The sequence below is a fragment of the Dreissena polymorpha genome, chromosome 6 (assembly GCF_020536995.1).
Source record: "Dreissena polymorpha isolate Duluth1 chromosome 6, UMN_Dpol_1.0, whole genome shotgun sequence".
In the NCBI taxonomy this organism is placed as follows: Eukaryota; Metazoa; Mollusca; class Bivalvia; order Myida; family Dreissenidae; genus Dreissena; species Dreissena polymorpha.
This window is the reverse complement of record NC_068360.1, coordinates 52,377,894-52,396,958: the sequence shown is the minus strand read 5'-3', so window position 1 is coordinate 52,396,958 and position 19,065 is coordinate 52,377,894. Positions and strand designations below refer to the sequence as shown.

Genomic DNA, 19,065 nt, shown 5'->3' with positions numbered 1-19,065 from the left:
TTTGTCTGTCCAAAACTTTAACCAATATTAAAGTTTTGTCATTACTTTTGCAATATTGAAGATAGCAACTTCATATTTGGCATGCATGTGTATCTCATGAAGCTGCATATTTTGAGTGGTGAAAGGTCAAGGTCATCCTTCAAGGTCAAATATATGGCTTCAAAGCATAATATGGGGCATTGTGTTTCACAAACACAGCTCTTGTTATTAGCTCATCTATTTTTTGAAAAAAAATTATGAGCTATTGTCATCACCTTGGCGTCGGCGTTGGCGTCGGCGTCCGGTTAAGTTTTGCGTTTAGGTCCACTTTTCTCAGAAAGTATCAATGCTATTGCATTCAAACTTGCTACACTTACTTACTATCATGAGGGGACTGGGCAGGCAAAGTTAGATAACTCTGGCGTGCATTTTGACAGAATAATGTGCCCTTTTTATACTTAAAAAATTGAAAATTTTGGTTAAGTTTTGCGTTTAGTTCCACTTTTCTCAGTAAGTATCAATGCTATTGCATTCAAACTTGGTACACTTACTTACTATCATGAGGGGACTGGGCAGGCAAAGTTAGATAACTCTGGCATGCATTTTGACAGAATTATGTGCCCTTTTTATACTTAGAAAATTGACAATTTTGGTTAAGTTTTGTGTTTAAGTCCATTTTATTCCTTAAGCATCAAAGCTATTGCTTTCATACTTGCAACACTTACTAACTATCATAAGGGGACTGTGCAGGCAAAGTAATGTAACTCTGACTGGCATTTTGACAGAATTATGTGCCCTTTTTATACTTAGAAAATTGAAAATTTGATTAAGTTTTGTGTTTAGGTCCACTTTATTCCTACAGTATCAAAGCTATTGCTTTCATACTTGCAAGATTTATGAACTATCATAAGGGGACGGTGCAGGCAAAGTTATGTAACTCTGACTGGCATTTGGACGGAATTATGGGCCCTTTATACTTAGAAAATTGAAAATTTGGTTAAGATTTATGTTTTGGTCCACTTTACCCCTAAAGACTATCATAGATATTGCTTTCATACTTGGAACACTCACAAACTATCATAAGGGTACAGTATAAGGACAAGTTGCATAACTCTGGTTGTCATTGTTACGGAATTATGGCCCTTTTTTGACTTAGTTACTTTTAATATATGGTTAAATTTTGTGTTTCGATCCACTCGAAGTATCAAGGCTATTGCTTTCAAACTTCAAATACTTACATGCTATCATGAGGTTACTGTACCTGGCAACTTGAATTTTACTTTGACCTTTGAATGACCTTGACTCTCAAGGTCAAATTATTAAATTTTGCTAAAATTGCCATAACTTCTTTATTTATGATTAGATTTGATTGATACTTTGATGAAACTACTCTTACCTGACATACCACAATAGACTTCACCCAAACCATCCCCCGTGCCCTCCCCCCCTCCCCCCCTCCCCCCCTCCCCCCCCTCCCCCCCCTCCCCCCCCCCCCTAATTTTTTTTTTTTTTTTTTTTTTTTTTAAGATCATCTCACAAATGACCACCACACCCTCACACTATACCCCACCCCACCCCCCCCCCTACCAACCCCCCCTCCCCAATTTTTTTTTTTTTTTTTTTTTTTTTTAAGATCATCTCACAAATTATCACCACACCCTCACACTATACCCCCCCCCCCCCCATTTTTTTTTTAAAACGGTTATGTTTGAAATACCGTCCAACCATCGCACCCAAACCCCCCCCCCCCCCCCCCCCCCCCCCCCCCCCCCCCCCCCCCGATTTTTTTTTTGTTTTTTTTGTTTTTCGCTTTTTTGGAAGATAATGTAATAAATGTCCACAACCCCACACTATACACCCCTCTTCACTCCACTCCTCCCTCCTTTGTGATTGAAAATGAGAGTCCCTTCACCTTTAAAAAGAAAATAGATGAGCGGTCTGCACCCGCAAGGCGGTGCTCTTGTTAATTTTAGACATGCATTCAAACATACTCGAACACAAGTTTTCTTCTAATAATTCCACTGATATATTATTTATTTTACATGGTCATTAAAAGCAATAATTCATCCTTGACTGATCTATTCACTCCTGTTCAGCATCAATCGTCAAGGCAACATCAAGACCCGTCAGAACCTCGACTATGAAGAACTGCCCAAAAAGTACCGACTGAACGTCACTGTGACAGAGCTCGAGACCAAACTGTCCTCCACAGCACAGGTGGGCACCCATCGTTTATGAGGATTTACAGAATACTAATCACGTACCAAATGGAAATTATCGCGCATCATATGGAAATTATCGCGCATCATATGGATATTATCATGCATCATATGGAAATTATCATGCATCATATGGAAATTATCATGCATCATATGGAAATTATCGCGCATCATATGGAAATTATCGCGCATCATATGGAAATTATCGCGCATCATATGAAAATTATCATGCATCATATGGAAATTATCATGCATCATATGGAAATTATCATGCATCATATGGAAATTATCATGCATCATATGGAAATTATCGCGCATCATATGGAAATTATCATGCATCATATGGAAATTATCATGCACCAAATGGAAATGATTATGCACATATCAGAAAATATACAGAAAAGAAATTGTAATGAACTAAATGGAGATTAACACTTCATTAAATGGAAATTATCATGCACTTAATGGAAATAACCATGTACTAAATGGCAATTACATTGCAATAAATGGACTGTATAATGTGCTAAATGTAAATTATAATGCACTAAATGGAAATTTTCACGTACCATATGGAAATTCTAATGCACTTAATTAAAACAAATAAATTGTTTTTCTTCATTAAAATTTTTGCTTGAAATGTAAGATATCATAATTCAAGTTATAAATGCTCTTATTCATACCACAATTTCGGAAAAGATGCAAAACACTGTCTAGACTGAATAAAATTGCCAATGACAGCATTTGTGATTTATTTTTGTCTGTCATGTATTATGAACATTTACATAATTAATACTTTTAGTGGCATCATTTATTTACGTTATTTCCCAATCTCAGCAACTAATGACCGAAACTCATTGAACCTTTATGGGAAGCTTCACTACCAAGAGGAGATTTTCATATTATCAGCCAGTTCTGGTCTGATAATTTTTCACAGAGTTATGGCCCTTTTAAATTTTCCATTGTACATATAGTGCAATTCTTGTTCTGGCTATTTCTCAGCAACTTATTACAGGAATTCAATGAAACTTAATGGGAAGCTTCACTACCAACAGGAGATGCGCATATTATCAGCCGGTTATGGTCGGATGATTTTTCACAGAGTTGTGGCCCTTTGAAATTTTCCATTGTATATATAGTGCAACTTTTCTCCGAGCTATTTCTCAGTAATTTATTACGGGAATTCAATGAAACTTTATGGGAACTTCACTACCAACAGGAGATGTGCATATTATCAGCCGAATATGGTCGGATGATTTTTAACAGAGTTATGGCCCTTTGAAATTTTCTATAAACTGTACATATAGTGCAATTCTTGTCCGGGCTATTTCTCCCCAACTACTTACTGGAATTCAGTAAAAATTTAATGAGAAGCTTAACTTCCTTGAGGAGATGCGCATGTTATAAGTGGGTTCTGGTTAGATGATTTAGAGAGAGAGGATTGGCCTTTGAAATTTTTAAGTTGCTAAACCATCCATCGTATTATTTTGTCCAAAGTAATGCCCCTCAAGACATGTCCTTCTATCTGAATATATAGTGCAATATTGTGATAAAAATTTTTTGGGGGGAGCATCACCGTCTCCGACAATTTTTTGTTAGTTCATCTTCTTTTAATGATGAGTATGATATTGTTTTCCCTGGAATTTTCATAAGGAATGTTTCCAAAAATAATTGATTATTGAAAACAAATTGTATATCATTGCTGTTTAGTTGTTCAAAATTGTGTATGTTATATACTGGGACACAATATTGTTTTTTTAATAGTGTCTATTAAGTTGTTAATACAGTTTAAGTAATCAATATCTTTTAAAAGTGAATTATTGAATTTCCATAGTCCCTTCCATGTTCTACATGAAACTAATGATCTGTGTGTTTGTTTTAAAATACATTTATCTTCCTTATTTCTTAATTTTGTATTGTTTAATTTTTATGCCCACCCTCCTTTTTTAAAATGAATATATTGTGTTTGGCCTGTTTGCCTGTCTGTCATTCTGTCTGTCCAAAATTTTAAGTAATCTTAAAGTTTTGTCATAACTTTTGAAATATTATAGATAGCAACTTCATATTTAGCATGCATGTGTTTCTCATGGAGCCGTGCATTTTGAGTGGTGAAAGGTCAAGGTCATCCTTCAAGGTAAAAAACAAACAAACTGCGCATTAGGGGGCATTATGTTTCTGACAAACACATCTCTTGTTTCAATTAGTTTCGAACTGTTTTTGTTATTACTGTCTGTGTGTGCCCCTATTCCACCTTTTGTCAAGCATGCAATGGCTCAACTGCTTGCCAGGGAGGCATATTAGTATTTCCATTTCATTCCATAATAAGGGTTTGTGTTAAGGTACATCTGTTTATTGGTACCATTTATTATTCCCAACTGTTTATGTAATAATGGTGAATTAAGCAACAATGCCATAGTTATTTTTGTATTTGTTTACTTGTTCCAGATGTTTTGAAAAGTACATTTGAAGGACGTATGGTGTGCATTGATTTAAATGTGAAAGTAATCAACCTATTGAAGATGTTCCATAAAAAGTTTTAATCCCTTTGTATCACCACATTCATGTTTTGGATCCACACAAAAGCTCTCGTGCCAATTTAATATAAAATTTTAAACTATGAATAGTAGGTTATTTGAGATTTTAGTTTGGTATTATTGGTTGTCAAGTGTCAAATCTTTAGTATTTTACTTCTGGTTACTGTGCTTATTGAACGTGTTTACATTTACGCTTCCACAATTAGTTACCTTGCATATTGAGATATGTAAAATGTATCCCATGACATTGTTGGTTATTTTGTTGCCGACAAGTTTAGTTGGGCTTAATACATACTTCAACCTTTTCATATTTCTGTGGTGACAACAATTTAAAATAGTTTAATGATAACATAACTGATACAAAACTATTGATTAAGTGTTATATCCTGATGACCCCTTAACTATTGCAATGGTTCTGTCGATCTAGAGACATACGTTTTCAATTTTGCATTTAATGGCCATGCAAATAAGTCTATGCATATATCTGGGAACAACTGGTTGATTTTATTAAGCACTTTGTGAGATAAGCCCCATTCAAGATCATCATTGCCTGATCTACTTAACCCTTTGCATGCTGGGAAATTTGTCGTCTGCTAAAATGTCGTCTGCAGAATTTCTAAAATTAGCATTTTCTTCGATTTTTTTTCAAAGAATACTATCAGAATAGCAAACAGTTTGGATCCAGATGAGACGCCACGTTCTGTGGCGTCTCATCTGGATCCAAACTGTTTGCAAAGGCCTTTAAAATTTGGTTTCGGCACTGAAAGGGTTAATTTATCTGCTGTATGATTTTTACGCCTGCTGATGTGATTAGCCGTTATTAAAATGTTTTTATCCGTAGCCCACGTCCAAATTTTTCTTGCCACATAGTCTAGTGTTTTTATTCTACCACCATATTTGTTGATGTAAGCGACGCTTGTAGTATTGTCCATGAATGCCTGGATATGGATATTTGACCTTTGTTTGTAAAGAGATAACAGATCAAGTTCACATGCTTTCAATTCTAAAACATTCATGTGTAACTTCTGTTTATCAGCTGACCAAAACCCATTAGTTTTGGAATTATCTGTCTTCACAAGCGCCCCACATTTTAGAAAATGAGTCGGTATACATTATAGCGTCCACCTGCGGTAATTGCATTAGTTTTCTGCTGGAAGAAATGCTCTGAATCCACCATTCTAATGTATTTTGTACTTGTTGTGACGGCATAAAGAAACACTTGAAATTTCCTTTGTGTGTCTTTAACAAGAGTTCTTTTTCTTTCTCGAGTGGTTTTATGAATAATGGCGCGTGCTGGACACCTGGTCCCACCGCTACTAATTTCCTGATTAGCTTTGCAAATTGATGTAATGTTACACGCTACTTATTAATGACGGATTAACACATGCTTATGAAATCCTTACATTTCGATGTAGTTTATTGCACCGTCATGGTAACGGAGCACAGTACCAAAACCAAAAACCTAATTGTTCGAGTAGGTTCCAGAACTGACTTTTCTATAGAAATTGTAAATCCTAGTTTCTTGGAGGTATTCTTTATGTAAGGTATTGGGTATTTTACAGGTTGTTCCAATCATGCTTGAGAGTTAAAAGAAATACTAAAGACTTGATGCACTTTTTTTTCTAAACAACACATTATTCCGATGATAATCTTTTAATCGGTGTAATTTCAGGTATAAACCTTGGTCAATTTTTTATCGGTTATTTAACAATAAATTCACATTGAAATGTTATACAACTAAAGCTGCCCAAACAATGCTATGTAGCATGTTCATGTTTTCCTTAAATAATGTATCATTTTTGTTTTCAAGCAGAATTCTGCCAGCTACCACAATATCGCTTTTAATGACGTCATATGAAATAACGCCGACCATATTCATAATTGACATGTTGTCTCGTTTATAATAAATATGTCCCCTCACTATATTGTTATTCTATGAAACAGTTTATGTCTATTTGTGTTGTAGCTGTATCAGGATTTGTGGTCAGTTGTCATTAAGCCAGCGTGATGCACATCTTGTATGTGACATTATGAAACAACTAGAAATATGCTTTTAGTATATTGTGTTTGATGGATTTGTGACATAATAATATCAAGTTGAAACACCTATTGTCTTCTTGTTACAAGGACAATTTGTATTTTTATTATTAAATTAAACATAGTGCTCGCATAGTTGTGCAATTATTGGGTTGACTATTCAACACCATTTTCCTAAAAAAAAACTACAAAATAAATAATACCCCCTACCCAAAAAAACTAAGTTTAGGACGTGGTATATTGGATTGAATTGAACTAATTATGTGGGTCAATCGACCAGTTTGCCAGTTTGAGTTTGTTGTCACATTTAGTTAAAATGTGTGATTCAAACAAGTTCACATTCTCAATCAATTGAATTAAAATTTAAAAACATGTCACATTACCAAGAAGTACAGATTTGCTTGAATCTTTTGTATGCCCAAAAATCCAAATGTTGCTGTGTTATATGCTCTGGAAATGTATTGAAAAGTTTACTTATTGTTAGAACGATACTATTGATTAAGTGTTATATCCTGATGACCTCTTAATTATTGCTATAACTGAGTACCTCTTGATAGAAGTTATCATATTGATAACGTCCTAATCTACGTTAAGTCAGTTGTAATGTCTTAATTTACGTTATATCTGTGATAATTTTTAATCAATAGTATCATTATAACGATGTATTAATTAGTGTCATGCTAACACGTTTAGTCATATTCATGCCCCGCTTCGAAGAAGAGGGGGTAAATTGCTTTGCACATGACGGTCTGTCGGTCTGTCGGTCCGTCCACCAGGTGGTTTCCAGATGATAACTCAAGAACGCCGAGGACGAGGATTATGAAACTTCATAGGAACATTGATCATGACTCGCAGATGACCCCTATATATTTTGTGGTCACTAGGTCAAAGGTCAAGGTCACAGGTTAAGGTCTAAGTTACTGGAAATAGGAAATGGTTTCCGGATAATAACTCAAGAACGCTTATGCATGGTATCATGAAATTTCATAAGTACATTGGTCATGACCGGCAGATGACTCCTATTGATTTTCAGGTCACTAGGTCAAAGGTAAAGGTCACATTGACCTAAAGCAGTAAAATGGTTGACTGGAAATAGGAAAATGATTTCCGGATGATAAGTCAAGAACGCTTACGGCTTGGATAATGAAACTTCATAGGGACATTTGTAATGACTGGTAGATGACCCCTATTGATTTTGAGGTCACCACCACCGCCAGCACCACCACCAGCACCACCACCAGCTCCATCACCACCACCAGCACCACCACCACCACCACCACCACCATATAGGGGGCATGCTTGTTTTACTAACAGCCCTTGTTCATTTAAACTTTCCCTTCATATATTTATGGTGACAATCTATTAAAAACTCATATGGCAATGGTAATTACTGACTAATAAGACACTGATCAAAAGGTTATCATAAACCCATGAGTGTACAGGGGATGTCTTGGTACAACAAACTGACTGGATACACTGGTCTTGCAAAAATCTCTTTGGTAATATATTCATTCTACACCTTCTTAATGCGTTTCAACAGTTGAAGGTCATACGTTCACAGTATTGGTGGGTGTTTTATCACTCTCCAGCTATGGACGTTGTAAGCTCAAGCTTGGCTGAGAGTGGGTATGTCTTATCACTGCCGTAACTCGCTTAACTGGCCGTAAGGTCTGTTTCGGACAAGAACGAATTGACCGATTGGCTTTATACTTCACATGTGCATTGGTCTTGGACAGTAGATAACCCCTATTGAAATTGGGGTTTAAGGTCACTCTGACATTAAATGTTAAATTTGTTTCTGTTCCATATGTCATCAATGGCAATGAAGCTCATACCCAAAGTATTCAAGTCATTTTTTACTTTTCCTTATTGTATGTTACGCATGAGGCAATTAAGCTCGTACCCAAAGTATCTTAGTCCTTTCTTACTTTCTCTTTTTATAAGTTATGCATGAGGCAATGAAGCTCATACCCTAAGATCCAAGTCCTTTCTTACTTTCTCTTTTTGTAAGTTATGCATGAGGCAATAAATCTCATACCTGACTTCTTTCCGACTGATTTTATTGCTTGTTATATGTGAGGCATGGAATCATATACCAAAATAATTCAAGTTTTTTTATGTTCTCTTCTTGTAAGTTATGTATAATGCAATGAAGCTGATACCAAAAATATTCAAGTTTGTAGACTTTTGTATGATATGTATAAGGCAATGAATTGATTTTGGTTCAAATGACTATATGTTAACATTTTAATCATACCAAAAGTATTTTGAGTTCTTTCGGTCTTTCCCGTAAAAATAATGCAGTCAATTGGGTCCAAGCTGCAAAACCCTATAAGTTTTGTGCCCAGAATGTGCCATGTATGTTGCCATGGTGAGTATTTAGTTTATCATATCATTGGGCAATACATGAACATAAACCCTATCATATCGATTTTGGCATACATTCCTTTTTTTGTGAATATACAGATACCCGATTATCCCATATGCGCTGCATAAACCCTTGAATTCCCAAAGCCTGTCATCGGCTTATCAGAGGACGATCGCCTCCTTTAGGCCCGATGCCAGCAGGCGCTGGCTGCATGTTGGTAGTAGTAGAAGTAGTAGTAGTAGTAGCAGCAGCAGTATCAGCAGCAGCAGCAGCAGTAGTATCAGCAGCAGCAGTAGCAGCAGTTGTAGTAGCAGCAGTAGCATCGGCAGAAGTAGAAGAAGCAGCAGCAGACGTAGTAGCAGCAGCAGCAACAGTAGCAGTAGAAGAAGTAGCAGCAGTCACAGCAGAAGCAGAAGCAGCAGCAGCAGTAGTAGCAGTAGCAGCAATAATAGTAGCAGTATCAGTAGTAGTAGTAGCAGTATCAGAAGTATTATCAGTATCAGTAGTAGTATCAGTATCAGTAGTATTATCAGTATCAGTAGTTAAGTATCAGTAGTAGTATCAGTATCAGTAGTAGTATCAGTATCAGTAGAAGTATCAGTATCAGTAGTAGTATCAGTATCAGTAGTAGTAGCAGTATCAGTAGTAGTAGCAGTATCAGTAGTAGTATCAGTAGTAGTATCAGTATCAGTAGTAGTAGCAGTATCAATAGAAGTAGCAGTATCAGTAGTGTTATCAGTATCAGTAGTAGTATCAGTATCAGTAGTAGTATCAGTATCGCTCATTGGGTCATTGTTGACCTGTAATGGCTTGAAGTCACCCCGGGATGACTAGAAGCCGATTCATGTTACCCTGGGGTGACTTCAAGCCCACCTTAGTCACTCTAGGGTGACTTCAAGCCGCTTCATGTCACCCAAGGTGACCCAAGGGTGACATGAATCGGCTTGAAGTCACCGTTAAGTGACATGAAGCGGCTTGAAGTCACCCTAGGGTGACTTCGAGCCATTTCAGGTCGACAATGACTCAATGCGCTACGCTCATTAGGTCATTGTCGACCTGAAATGGCTTTGATGTCACCCTGGGATGACATGAAGCGGCTTGAAGTCCCCCTAGGGTGACTTCAAGCCATTTCAGGTCGTCAATGACCCAATGCGCTACGCACATTGGGTCATTGTCGACCTGAAATGGCTTGAAGTCCCCCGGGGGTGACTTGAAACCGATTCCGGTCACCCTAGGGTGACTTCAAGCTGCTTCATGTCACCCTAGGATGACTAGCATCGGCTTGAAGTCACCCCAGGGTGACATGAATCGGCTTCTTGTTAGTATCAGTTGTAGTATCAGTTTCAGTAGAGGTATCAGTATTAGAAGTAGTATCAGAAGAAGTAGCAGCAGCAGCTTCTGGTGTTACGGGCATAAGGTGACGCGATAAGAAGCCCTGGTGAAGCCAATGATGACAGCGATGGGTAATTTGAGGGTTTCAGCGTGTATGGGATATGGGTATCTGTATATTCACAAGAAAGGTCTGCATGCCGATATCGATAAGATAGGGTTTATATACCATTCATGTATTGCGGAATGATATGATAAACTATACACACAACATGGCAACATACATGGCACATTCTGTTCACAAAACTTTTAAGATGTATCCCTTTATAACGCAGTTTTGGGGCTCGGTACCCATTGACCACGTTATATTGGGTTTAGAGTGTAGTTAAAAAATAATTTAGTCTTTAAAAGTTCCAAAAAAATAGTTCCAGAAAATAAACAAAAAAGTCTTATTCAATCGTATCTAACAGCAGAAAACACTTTCATGTACACCAGCATTTACATTGTTGATTCGAGTGTATTGTTGAATTGATGGTGTTGATTATGATAATGATAACAATTGTGATGATAGTTTAAAAAGAAGTTGTATTTCTTCATAGAAAGATAATGGTGATGATGACAATGGTCAAGTGAAGGAAAAAAAGGGGATGATTATAAGACTTATGATTCATGTATCATATTAAATTAAAAAAATACGTATTTAATGATTTTTTATAAACATGCATAGCAGTTCATAAAAACTCCAGCAAAGTTGCTGTGGTAAAAGTTCACATAATGAAGTATGTATAGCCATGTTTCATGGCTTTCAATTGATTGTTCCACAACATAAAAATATAATCTTTTACAAACATTAAATCTTTTATTAAAGTATGATTTTATCATCAGAATTATGAGATGATTCAATTTATTTTTTATTTATTTTTCCCAGTCAAAATTAATGTTCACTTACGTTTCGAAAGTCATTAATCAATAAATAAGTAGCAATACAAATTTCATCAACTATTAACATTTCAAGTTCTGATTGAATTTTAAAAAAAAGGTCTTTATTATTTATTTGTTCATGGTTTATCTGATAAAAATTTACCTACTCCTCTGCCGTTCATAACAGATACCACCTCTTTTTGAGATGCAACAATAAATAAGTTGATGATACTTCCGAGGAGGCGCGGCCTCAGAAGTATCATTGGACTGTTTATTAGTGCATTTCAAAAAAGAGGCGGCGCCCGTGATTAATGGCAGTGTACTAATGAACTCCATTTGAGCACAAATATGGTGATTGAATTGTTTCCCATATCTCTATTTGGCTTTGTCTGTACATGTAGGTCACAAGATTAGTAAATCTATAACAGTACTAACATTTTGATAAGCTTTGATTGATATGATTGCACTGAATATATTTATCAAAACAGTATTTTAATTAATTCATGCAAAAAGGTTAGTTACTAGGTTAAACAGTAAGGATCTAACATGAGTTTTGACATTTCTAACAATCTTTTATGAAACAAGTTCAGGAATTAATGTTAGGAAGACACACTTTGAACATGCTTTATAAATGTCTCATTATACAAAAAATGTGGATAAATACTGACAAGTTTAATACTGACAGTACTACTATTTTGATGTTGACAACATCATTTTCCCAGTATATCTGCATGTGATTTGTTGAAGTAAAACAAGCCAATATGAATGCCATGAAAAAAATTATTTTAAGCATAAGAATATTTTGAAAATTACACCAGTAAAGCAGCTTGACGTGTCCCATGCATTATGTAACGATGTGTACCACTAGCCGCTTGATGGGTGTTGTCTATGTTGTCCTGCATTATATACCAGAAACATGTCATAAGCTCATAAATTGCAAAAACCTTTTTCTTAATAAAACTATTTTGCAAATTATTTGTTTGAAAATAGCAACACCATACACTTCATTTATTGAGTGTTGTTTTTATCTTCTTCTAAAAAAAACATTTTGGGTCAATTTTTGTTTTATGCTTAGTGTATTAAATGACTTCCCATTGAATTCATGGTAAAAAATGTCACAGTGCAAATTTAAAGGCTGTTAAATTACATTACAGGCATTACAGGCATAATTATACACCAACATGAATAGAAATTTTATGTTCCTACATTTAGCTTTGGTAAGGTCTCCAACATGAATTGTTGTTCATGTTTCTTTCATTTATTTTTCGTATGGGCAAACATTTCTGTTAGGTTGCGATTTCCATGTTTTTATGATTGAAATTCTTCATGTGGTCGTCAGTTTGAGTGTTGGGGGTTTCAGTTCAAGGTGCATTATTTCTTAAGGTGTTGAAACTTAAAACATAGAACTTGTTTTATTTGTGTCTGATTTTTTCTCGTTGATTGAATTCCTATTGCTTTAATTTGTGTACCGGTATTGATATTTTCTTTACAATTAACGCTAAGAATCTTTCTCATGTCCTCACTTTGATATGGCGAGTATCGTAATATGTTGTCTCTTAACTTTGTTTTTGATATTTGATTCCTGGGCAGCATAATTTCAATAGTGTGTCAACTGTGTGTTATTAAGTCTGATAGTGAACTAGAAAAATGTCTATAATTATTTAATGTTATGGTCAATTCATTTTGGATAACTCTTTCTTACGCACAATTTTATTTGTGTTTTTACTTTAAAATTAACAAATAATTCATGTAGGCCTAAATAGATTTATCCTGTCACATGCCTTTTAATCAGCCTAATAACCAGGTAACCTAATAACCAAAATTAGGCTTGTTGACCAGGTAACCTAATAACCCAAAAGTTAATAATATAATGTAATGTAATGTAATATAATTGAATACAATATAATATATAATATAATGTTATATTATATATATTATAATATTACATATAATATAAAATACGTAATATATAATATAAAATATATAATATATTATATATACTATATATTATAATATAGTATATAATAAAATATATTTTATTATATATAATATATAAATATATTATAATATAATAATAATAATAATTATATAATATAATATCATATAATATAATGTTATATAATGTAATATAATGTAATGTAATATGATATAATGTAATATTACACCTCAGAGATATTGTTCCTGCAATATATATATGACCGGTTTCAGTCTGTATAATGCGATAGAGAAACCTAAGAGTATATGGACCGGTAACTTTTTTTTGTATATTGACCGTTCGGGGGTTCACACCACTAAATTGGCACTGTTATAATATATATAACATTAAATAAAATATTAAATACATAATCTAAAAATTTAATATATAATATGTTATATATTATATAATACTATATAATATATTATATAATAAATAAAATATATATATTATATAATGTATAACATACAATAAATAAATTATAAAATAGATTATATTTATATTAAATAATATATATATATATATATATATTATATATAAATCATATATATATATATATATATATATATATATATATAATATAATCTATATATATATATATATATATATATATATATATATATATATATATATATATATATATAATATAATATAGATATAATCTATTTTATAATTATTCATTTTATGTTATATATTATATAATATATTTCATTTATTATATTATACATTATATAGTATTATATTATATATTACATATTATATATTAAATTTTTAGATTATATATTTAATATTTTATTTATTTTATGTAATATATATTATAACAGTGTCAAATTAGTGGTGTGTAACCCCCGAACGGTCAATATACAAAAAAAAAGTGACCGGTCCATATACTCTTAGGTTTCTCTATCGCATTATACAGACTGAAACCGGTCATTATATATATAGCAGGACCAATATCTCTGAGGTGTAATATTACATTATATTATATAACATTACATTATATTACATTATATAACATTATATTAAATGATATTATATTATGTATTTTATTATTATTTTTTATATTATATTATTATAAGTTTCATGTCTTATTCCCAATTCACATAATACAGTGTTCATAATATAATGTAATATAATATATAATATAATATATATAATATAAAATACATAATAAATACTATAATATATAATATAATTAATAAAATATAATTAAGTAAACAATATAGTAAACAATATAATATATTATATAATATTTATAATATTATATAAAATATATCATAAAATATAATACAATATTACTTAATAATATAATATATAATATATTATAATTTAATATTTAATTCAAAATGTTGTTAATGTGACAGGATAAATAGAATAATAGGTTGGTGACGTGGATGGAGAGTGTTTATGTGGCTCGTCGGAGGATCTTATTGGGTTAGCCTTCCGCTCACCCAATAAATTCCTCTGACTTGCCAGATAGCCACTCTTCATCAACGTCACCAACCTATTATTCTCTATACTCATGCAAGTTTCTTGTTTCTCAAAACGATTATCATTTTCACAATCGTTTAAAAGAGATAACTCAATGCTCTTCTTTAAAATTTTATTTTCAAAAAAAGTATCAGCACTGGTATGTGTTGTACAAAAGAACCGACACTGTAAATACTTTACATGTAATAGTCTTGCCTCTATAAACTTCAAGATTAAACTTTTCACGAAACAGGCTTTAAAGAAATTATATATGCCATTTTAAGCTCGGCTGTTTTTGAAGAAACTTTTGTATGCCCAAAAATCCAAATGTTGCTGTGTTATATGCTCTGGAAATGTATTGAAAAGTTTACTTATTGTTAGAATGATACTATTGATTAAGTGTTATATCCTGATGACCTCATTATTATTGCTATAACTGAGAACCTCTTGATAGAAGTTATCATATTGAAAACGTCCTAATCTACGTTAAGTCAGTTGTAATGTCTTAATTTACGTTATATCTGTGATAATTTCTTAATCAATAGTATCATTATAACGATGTATTAATTAGTGTCATGCTAACATGTTTAGTCATATTTTATTTAAACTTTCCCTTCTTATACATGTATGACAATCCATTAAAACTCATTTCAAAGTGGTTATTACTGAATGATAAGACACTGGTCATAAGGTTATCAAACTGATAATATCAATTGAAGGTTTATTGGCACCTTGTCAGTGATAATCTGTTTCGTGTTATGACAGTAGTGTTGTTCACATTTCAATGTTGTACACAGTTGTCGCAGTGGTTATTTCAGTTGCCGTCGAAGTTTAGTTGGGCTATACTTACTTCAACCTTTTCAGATTTCTGTGGTGACAACAATTTTTTATAGTTATATGATAAGATAATTGATAAGATACTATTGATTAAGATTCATATCCTGATGACCTCTTAGTTATTGCTATTTCTGAGCACATCTTGATTGATTTAATCGGTAGTAGCCTCTAAATTAATGTTATTTCAGTGATAATGTCTTTATTCGAAGTATTGTTATGATTATATTTTAATCTGTGTAATTTCAGGTATAAACAACTCTTGGTCATTTTTATTCTCGCCCAAATTGTTTGGGGGGAGCATATAGTCGCCGCTTCGTCTTTCCTTCCATCCATCCGTGCGTATGTCCGTGCACAATTTTTGTCTGGGCTTTTTCTCAGCAATTAATGACTGGAGTTTGTCCGGTAGGGACTTTCTGCATTGCTTAACCCATTTATGCTGAGTGGATTCTCCCATCATTCTGAATTGGATCAATTTATTTCCAAAACAAGGGATGCCCAAGACATTATTTTTTTATGCAGTAGTCAATACATATCTGAGTTATGGGCCCTTAAACTTTACCATGGTCATGGTGACCATGGTTTCTCAAGAAATTTAATTGAAACTTTAAATATGTCACCCATGAAGTCTAGCTTTGCAAGACACAATTTTGCACTTGATCTAACTATTTCTTATATATGTGCCCTAGTTATAATGTGCCCTTGCATGTTAAAAAGTTTTGCAGGGTAATAGTCACTATTTTGACACAGCTCTGTTTCCAATACCATTTAGTTTTAATTCCAATTTATTTGAATAACTATGGCATTGTTGCATACTTTCGTTTATGTTAAATCTGCATAGTTTGTAACATTTATTCTTACTTTTGTTTTTTCAAAGAATTTAGTCTTTTTTAGCTTGGATGTTTTCGAAGAAAACTTGAGGTATTGTCATAGCCCTCTTGTCTTCCATGTCGTCGTCTTAGTTGGGTCCGAAAACTTTTAACATTTGCCATAACTTTTGCAATATTGAAGATAGAAACATGATATATGGCATGCATGTGTATCTCATGGAGTTGTATAGGTCATCCTTTAAGGTCACAGGTCAAAAAAACTTTTGATGTCCCCCACTATAGTAGTGGGGGACATATTGTTTTTGCCCTGTCTGTTGGTTGGTTGGTTTGCGCCAACTTTAACATTTGCAATAACTTTTGCAATATTGAAGATAGGAACTTGATATTTGGCATGCATATGTATCTCATGGAGCTGCACATTTTGAGTGGTGAAAGGTCAAGGTCAAGGTCATCCTTCAAGGTCAAAGGTCAAATATATGGGTCAAAACCGCTCATTTAATGTACACTTTTGCAGTATTTTTAATATTCAAGATAGCAACTTGATATTTGGGATGCATGTGTATCTCATGGAGCTGCACAATTTGAGTGGTGAAAGGTCAAGGTACAAGGTCATCCTTCAAGGTCAGATGTCAAATATATGTGGCCAAAATCGCTCATTTTATGAGTACTTTTGCAATATTGAAGATAGCAACTTGATATTTGGCATGCATGTGTATCTCATAGAGCTGCACATTTTTAGTGGTGAAAGGTCAAGGTCAAGGTCATCCTTCAAGGTCAGAGGTCAATATATGTGGCCCAAATCGCTAATTTTATGAATACTTTTGCAATATTGAAGATAGCAACATGATATTTGGCAATGCATGTGTATCTCATGGAGCTGCACATTTTTAGTGGTGAAAGGTCAAGGTCATCCTTCAAGGTCTAATATATGGGTCAAAATTGCTCATGTAATGTCACTTCTGCAATATTGAAGCTAGCAATTTTATATTTGAAATGCATGTGTATCTCATAGAGCTGCACATTTTGAATGGTGAAGGGTCAAGGTCAAGGTCATTCTACAAGGTCAAACATTATATAGGGGGACATTGTGTTTCACAAACACATCTTGTTTTCATGTGTATCTTATCAAGCTTCACATCTTGATTGGTGAAAAGGTCAAGGTCAATGATGACCTTCAAGGTCAAAGGTCTAAAAAACTAAATCCAAGCAACCACAGCCGAGCGTTGGCATCCGCTTTACGGTGCTCTTGTATAAATTTACATCTGACATTGTTTTGAATACATTTATCATAAATACATTAGACACATATATGAACCTCGCTTGAAATGAATGAATTTTGGTTAAAATAGATTGTTAATCAGGGTTCTCCCTGGCTCAAAATTTTCCTAAGCCAAGTTAGACGTCACTTCTTTATATTGCTTTGGCAAAATTCTACTTATTTGGGATTTTTTATGGGTGTTAATAAATGAAATGCTGTAGCCAAATAAACTTTTCTTTAGCCAACTTGTAGTCAGTTTGTAGCCATTAGATTATTATTAGAAATGAGAAGTGAAATGGACATCAATGATTCAATGATGACTACCATGACTGTGATATTGTTATTTGTAAATAGTTTCAATTATTATTTTCATGCCCCCCTTCGAAGAAGAGGAGGTATATTGCTTTACTCATGTCGGTCGGTCGGTATGTCGGTCCGTCCACCAGGTGGTTTCCGGATGATAACTCAAGAACGCTTGGGGCTAGGATCATGAAACTTCATAGGTACATTGATCATGACTTGCAGATGACCCCTATTGATTTTGAGGTCACTTGGTCAAAGGTCAAGGTCAAGGTGACCCGAAATAGTAAATGGTTTCCGGATGATAACTCAAGAATTCATACGCCTAGGATCATGAAACTTCATGGGTAGATTGATCATAACTCGCAGATGACCCCTATTGATTTTGAGGTCACTAGGTCAAAGGTTAAGGTCACGGTGACCCGAAATAGTAAAATGGTTTCAGGATGATAACTCAAGAACGCATACGCCTAGGATCATGAAACTTCATGGGTAGATTGATAATGACTTGCAGATGACCCCTATTGATTTTGAGGTCACTAGGTCAAAGGTCAAGGTCACGGTGACCGGAAATAGTAAAATGGTTTTCGGATGATAACTAAAGAACCCATACGCCTAGGATCATGAAATTTGATGGGTAGATTGATCATGACTCGCAGATGACCCCTATTGATTTTGAGGTCACTAGGTCAAAGGTCAAGGTCACGGTGACCCGAAATAGTAAAATGGTTTCAGGTGATAACTCAAGATCGCATACGCCTAGGATCATGAAACTTCATGGGTAGATTGATAATGACTCACAGATGACCCCTATTGATTTTGAGGTCACTAGGTCAAAGGTCAAGGTCATGGTGTCCCGAAATAGTAAAATGGTTTTCGGATGATAACTCAAGAACGCATACGCCTAGGATCATGAAATTTCATAGGTAGATTGATCATTACTCGCAGATGACCCCTATTGATTTTGAGGGCACAAGGTCAAAGGTCAAGGTCACGGTGACCCGAAATAGTAAA

The 19,065-nt window shown here is 34.0% G+C and overlaps 2 long non-coding RNA genes across 2 annotated transcripts in view; both read left to right on the top strand.

Moving 5' to 3' along the window:
- Positions 1 to 6,649, top strand: part of LOC127833428 (uncharacterized) — a 59,284-nt gene extending 52,635 nt beyond the window's left edge. The window contains exon 10 of the long non-coding RNA XR_008027411.1: positions 2,076 to 6,649. This is a non-coding gene — a long non-coding RNA (uncharacterized LOC127833428). The remainder of the gene's footprint in view (positions 1 to 2,075) is intronic.
- Positions 6,650 to 14,592: 7,943 nt separating this feature from the next.
- Positions 14,593 to 18,787, top strand: LOC127833427 (uncharacterized). The gene is made up of 2 exons (XR_008027410.1): positions 14,593 to 17,266; positions 17,413 to 18,787. It is a non-coding gene; the product is annotated as an uncharacterized LOC127833427 (long non-coding RNA).
- The last annotated feature ends 278 nt before the right edge of the window (positions 18,788 to 19,065 follow it).